This window comes from Sorex fumeus, unplaced genomic scaffold (genome assembly GCF_029834395.1).
Source record: "Sorex fumeus unplaced genomic scaffold, SorFum_2.1 ptg000072l, whole genome shotgun sequence".
Lineage (NCBI taxonomy): Eukaryota > Metazoa > Chordata > Mammalia > Eulipotyphla > Soricidae > Sorex > Sorex fumeus.
In genome coordinates, this window is record NW_026606129.1 from 25,130,954 (window position 1) to 25,136,823 (window position 5,870).

Consider the following 5,870-nt stretch of genomic DNA (forward strand, 5'->3'; position numbering starts at 1 on the left):
AATAGATGAACAACGGGAGGACCATGATATATATAGAACAACATTGGCTGTCTTCTACCTCACACCCCATCAAGTGTGGTGTGCTACTCTTGGTATATAAGTCGCATAATGTATGAGATATAATGCAGCTGTGAAACACGATGCTAGAAATGGGGTTAAAAAAATTTAACTGGATGGTTATTTAGGGATCTAAAGGCATCTCTGCAGCGTGTTGCTCTCTTCAGAAATTCATTTGTGAGTCTCTAGATCATGGCCGTTAATTCTTTGAAATGGTGCCCAGAGGCAGATAATGGACTGCCAGAGACAAAAAGCACTAGGAAATAGGAGGAGGGGTCCACTGCCGACTTCAGAGGCCTTGATATTTAAGTCACAAGTTCCGCATACATGGATTTTTCAGCAGATTCAGTCTCATGAGTGGGGTGTTTGGGATGAGTCTGTGAAGTTTGGCCATGAGCATTGAACCATTTGGGTTCTGGTGGCTTGCAGCTACCGGGATTCTTTTGGAGCAAACAGGGGGACACACCTACCCCCTCCGAGGTGCCCAGATGAAATCAGCCTTTCTCAGGGTGTGGAAACATCTCTGCAGTGTGTAGCTCTCTTCTGAGAGTCATTTGTGAGTCTGACATTTCTACTTTAGGAATGTCTGAGTTTTGAGCTTGATGCTCACTTGACCAGCACACAAGAAAAAGATTAAGAACAGGTAGAAATCCCAGGGTGGCAGAGAATAGCACATGTCCATTCTTGTTGCCTCTGCTCTGCTGATAATAGCATTCTCTAAAAGCCAAGATTCTTTTCTACAAAGACAAAATACATGAACAGGTCCAGTTCCTGCTTTCTGCCAAAAAGGCAACTACCTTGTACATACTGCAAAATCACCCTAGTTTCCCTCCTCTCCTCCAATTCTGAGGAGAAATTTTCCTTTACAGAACCTCATAAATTACAAGTACAGAAGAAAGGGGATTCTGGGAAACATAGTTCAGGCTAACAAAAACTGATATATCCCAAAGTCGTTGGCATCTGCCATCAATGGGAACTGTGAGATGGAGCTAAACACAATGGTAAACAAATTCCTGGCCTAAAAGTATCTAGATTCGAGGAGTGAAAAAAGACATTGAAGAAGTAATTATCAGTATGATTGATTCTAAAATAAAGGTCATGAGATCTTCTAGGGGATGGGTGGCAGGGATGGGGAGTAGTAACTAGGAGAATTGGGTCAGCAAAGGACTAAGTGAAGAAATGAGTTTTAGACTCAAACAAACGAACAAAAATAATGAGTAGAATTGCTGGTTAGGACAGAGGTTAGAAGGATAAAAATGAGTACATGTTCCAGCTATAGAAGATGTGCTGAAGATGTAAAGTACAGGCCCTCCCGTTGATCATCCATTTGCTCGAGCGGGCCCAGTAACGTCTCCATTGGAGACTTTGTTGTTACTGTGTCTGGCATATCGAATACGTCACGGGGAGCTTGCCAGGCTCTGCCGTGTGGGCGAGATACTCTCGGTAGCTTGCCGGGCTCTCCAAGAGGGGCGGAGGAATCAAACTCGGGTCGGCCATGTTGGCTGCGTGCAAGGCAAACGCCCTACCTCTGTGCTATCGCTCCAATAGCACAGCGTGCTGAAGATAAGAGACAAGAATAGCATGATTAGAAGTAAAGACTGAGGAGAACTTTATACTTGAAAAATTGATAGGCGCCAATACTATGCAAATACATAATTCTTACTTGTCTTTCTATTTTACTATTAGAGTCCTCTTACATCTGAGATTTTTAAGTAATAAAACTCTATGCCCCACTGCTCTGTTTCATAAACATTTAACATTAGCACATATTTTAAGTGTATGGAAAATAACTGCTTCCCCCCCTGCTTCTTTTTCATGTTGTTGCTGTTGCAGTGACAAGGAGAAACAGCAGTGGTGATCACACATGCTTGGTTGTGGTGCTCACCAGAGACTCACACTGTTAAGCAGTGCTTGATCTTCAGAGGTTGTGTATGTTTTAGTTGCAGTGCTTATTCACATCTGATTGTGTGCCAGAGATTGCACGTGTTTCTGGGTCACCAGAGCTTTCAGACAGCCAAACTGCTGAAATAGCACTAAGGAACAAACTAGTAGTTTCAGAGCTAGAATTCATGACCTTATGCTTACAAGGCAGAAGCCTATAGTCATGAACATCCCAGACCCTTGTTCAGGAAAGGTTAACATAATCCACTGACTAATAAGTTTTCCTTTCTTTTGGCTTATCACACATGTATAGCATGTTCCAAAATAACTTAGGTTCAAAGAATATCAGTATAATTTCTTATAACACCATCAAGAGGATTTTTACTCCTAAAAATTGAATATCTTGGGTCCAGAGTGATAGTACAGCAGCTAAGGTGCTTGCCTTGCCTGCAGTTGAGCTGGATTTGATTGCCATCATCCCAAACGATCCCCCAAGCATTGTCAGGAGTAATTCCTGAGCACAGAGCCAGGAGTAACCCCTGAGCATTGCAGGGTGTAGCCAAAAACAAAGACAATACAAAGAAAACATCCTGGGAATATATTTTTAATTATATGCATAATGCAAGGGAAATATATCCAGAGTATATACAGAATTTCTAGAAGACGACAACAAAAGTATAAGTTCACCCAACATTTAAAGTGGCAGAGCATTGAATTTCTATTTCTGCCAGGAAAGTCTACAAATTACTATTAAATGCATTAAATAAGTTAAACATCACTAACCATTAGGGAAATGCAAATCAAAACCAAAATTAAATCACTCAATTAGAATAGCTTTTTTTTCCAAAAATTTTAATACAGAAAATAGCAAGTATTTGCAAAGATGTCTATCTATTGGATCTTGGTGTTGCTGGAGAGAATGTTTAATAGTGTAGCTGCTATATAAAATGGTACAGAAATTCCTCAAAGCATAAAAGATATAATTTATCATATTTCCCAGCAATTCCATTTCTCAATGCACACCAAAAAATAAAAGTGAAAACACTGAAATCAGTCCAGAAATGTATCTCAATGGGAGAGCACATGCTTCATATAAGTCCTGGGTCCAATCTTTAGCACACACAAAAGAACAATAAAAAGACTTGTACTCATGTTCACAGAAGCATAGTTCACAGTCACTAATAGGTAGGCAACTATTTAAATGTCCATTAGTGGATAAATGAAATAACAAAATGTGATCTATATGTAAAATGAAATGATATTCAATCTTAAAATGAAATTAAGGCGCCAAGGTAGCAAGGTTGCAGATAGCTGGAGACCAAGCTCTGCATGAATGAGGCCATTTGATTCCCAGCACCATATGGTACCCTGAGAAATTGCCAGGAGTGAACCCAAATCCTGGAGTCTAAAGTAGTCCTGAGCACTGCTGAATCTAACCCCAAGCCGCTCCCCCCTCAAAAAAACACTTATCACTTAATCACCTAATCCCCATTATTCATTGATTTACTCGAGCGGGTGCCAGTAACGTCTCCATTCATCCCAGTTGCGTGCTAGCGTAGCCCAGTGGTATCTGTTCATTCTAGGAACATGCAGAGCCTCAAATCGATCATTCAGGGTCTTGACGAAGAAGTCTGACCATCTTGTAGGTGGACGTCCACGTGATCTTTTGATATGCCATGGAATCCAATCAGTAATGGCTCTAGTCCAGCAGTTGTCTGTAAACCTCATTACGTGTCCAGCCCATCTGATTTTTGATGTCGTGGCAAATGAGACAGCGTCCCTGATTCTTGAGCGTTGACGAAGATCAGAACTCCGGATTCTATCTCTCATTTGAGTGAATCGTGAATACTCCAAGCAAAGCTCTTTCAATTCCTCTTTGAGAGACCCGAATAGCGTTCTCATTCTGTTTTCGTAGGGTCCAGGTCTCTGAGGCATATGTTAATGCAAGAAGAACAGTGGAATCAAAGAGATGTGCTCGTAGCTGGAGGTTCTTTGTACTTTTAGTTATTTCTTCAACGTTCTTGAAGGCATTCCAAGCCGCTCTCTTCCTCCTGCGCAACTCAGGTGCCAGGTCATTCATCATGTTGATTTCTCGACCTAGGTATATATAACTGTTGCATTCGGAGATGGTGGTTCCATTGAGAGCAAATGGAGCGTCAGGAACAAGGCTGTTTCTCATAAACATTGTCTTCGTAAGATTCAGCTGTAGTCCGACGTTTCTACATTCACGATCAAAGTCGTTCAGCATTTGTGCCGCTTGGCTGATGTTTGGTGTTATTAGAATGATGTCATCAGCAAAGCGGAGGTGGTGTAGTTGCCAACCATCTATCTTCACTCCCATGCTTTCCCATTCCAGTCGTCGCATGATGTTCTCGAGGGTGGAACTGAAGAGTTTTGGTGAAATGGTATCACCCTGCCAAACCCCTCTCTTGATATGGATGATTACTTCTTCGTAGCAATGGTGAAATCTTGGTAGTGAATCCGCAATAGAGCTCACGAAGGATCCTGATGTATTGAGTTCGTACGCCCTGATTGGCTAGGGCTTCCATGACCGCTTCCATCTCAACAGAATCAAAGGCCTTCTTTAAATCAATGAACGTTAGACAGAGCGGCATCTTGAACTCCCGAGAAACCTCAATGAGCTTAGTAATTGTGTGGATATGGTCGATGGTACTGAATCCTTTTCGGAATCCGGCTTGTTCACATGGTTGTCCTTCATCTAGTGTTCTGCTAATCCTATTCAGGATGACTCGAGTGAACAGTTTGTAGATGACAGATAATAGGCAGATTGGGCGATAGTTGCCAATGTCATGAATGTCTCCCTTCTTGTATAGTAGTACAGTCCTGCTGGTTTTCCACTGGGATGGAACCTTGCATTCAGACAGGTAGCGTGTGAAGAGCCGAGCCAATGTATTTTTTCCCTTTATTTTATTTTATTTTTTTTTACAGTTGTAGATTTACAATTTTTTGTGCTTTGGTTTCAATTATACAATGATCAGATACCCATCCCTCCACCAGTGCCCATTTTCCACCACCATGGATAATATCCCTCCCACCCCCATCCCCCCATCCCCCCTGTCTCTGTGGCAGGGCAATCCCCTGTGTTCTCTCTCTCCTTTTGTGTGTTGTGGTCTGCAAAAGAGGAATTGAGTGGCAAACATGTTAAAAATATGGAACGCTTCACGAATTTGTGTGTCATCCTTGCGCAGGGGCCATGCTAATCTTCTCTGTATCGTTCCAATTTTAGTATATGTGCTGCCGAAGCGAGCACAAGCCGAGCCAATGTATTGATGAGTACTGATGGTAAGTTCTTAAGGTGTTCAGGTCTGATCTTGTCTGGGCCAGGTGCTCTTTGTTTCTTTACCGATGAGATGGCATGTTGGATTTCGGAAGGGAGAACATTGGGAACGACATATCCATCATGTGGTATGTGGTATGTGGGCAAGTGGACGAGGCTATTAAAGAGATCTGAGTAGAAGTCATGAATAATCTTCTCCATTGCCCTTCTGGAAGATGTGATAGATCCATCATGATGTCAGAGGACAGTCATCTTGGTTTTGTAGTTGGTGAAGGACAGGCGGGCATTTCGAATGCTTTTCCCAGCTTCTGCCACATCTACCAGTACTGCTGCTCTTCTGTTTTTGAGGTCATCCTTGATGGCTTCTCTGCACTGCTTTGCCAGTTCAGATATTCGCTTGTGGTTGCCTGAGGCATGTGCCAAGCCACATTGGCGAATAAGTTCAAGAGTGTTCGAAGAAAGGCGGTTTTTTGTGGTTATCTCTCTCCTCTCTCTTGGCATTCCTCGCACAATCATGGAGGTGTTGAATCATTCGATCGTATTCCTCATCAATGTTGTCAATGACGGCATCTTCCCATGTTGCCGCAACAGAGCCAAAGAGCTCCCAGTTGGTGGTCGTTCTGGGAGTCCACTT

At 42.5% G+C, this 5,870-nt stretch overlaps 1 non-coding gene across 1 annotated transcript; it reads right to left on the minus strand.

Moving 5' to 3' along the window:
* Positions 1-5,102: 5,102 nt before the first annotated feature.
* Positions 5,103-5,209, minus strand: LOC130038022 (U6 spliceosomal RNA). The gene has a single exon (XR_008794576.1). It is a non-coding gene; the product is annotated as a U6 spliceosomal RNA (small nuclear RNA).
* Positions 5,210-5,870: the final 661 nt, after the last annotated feature.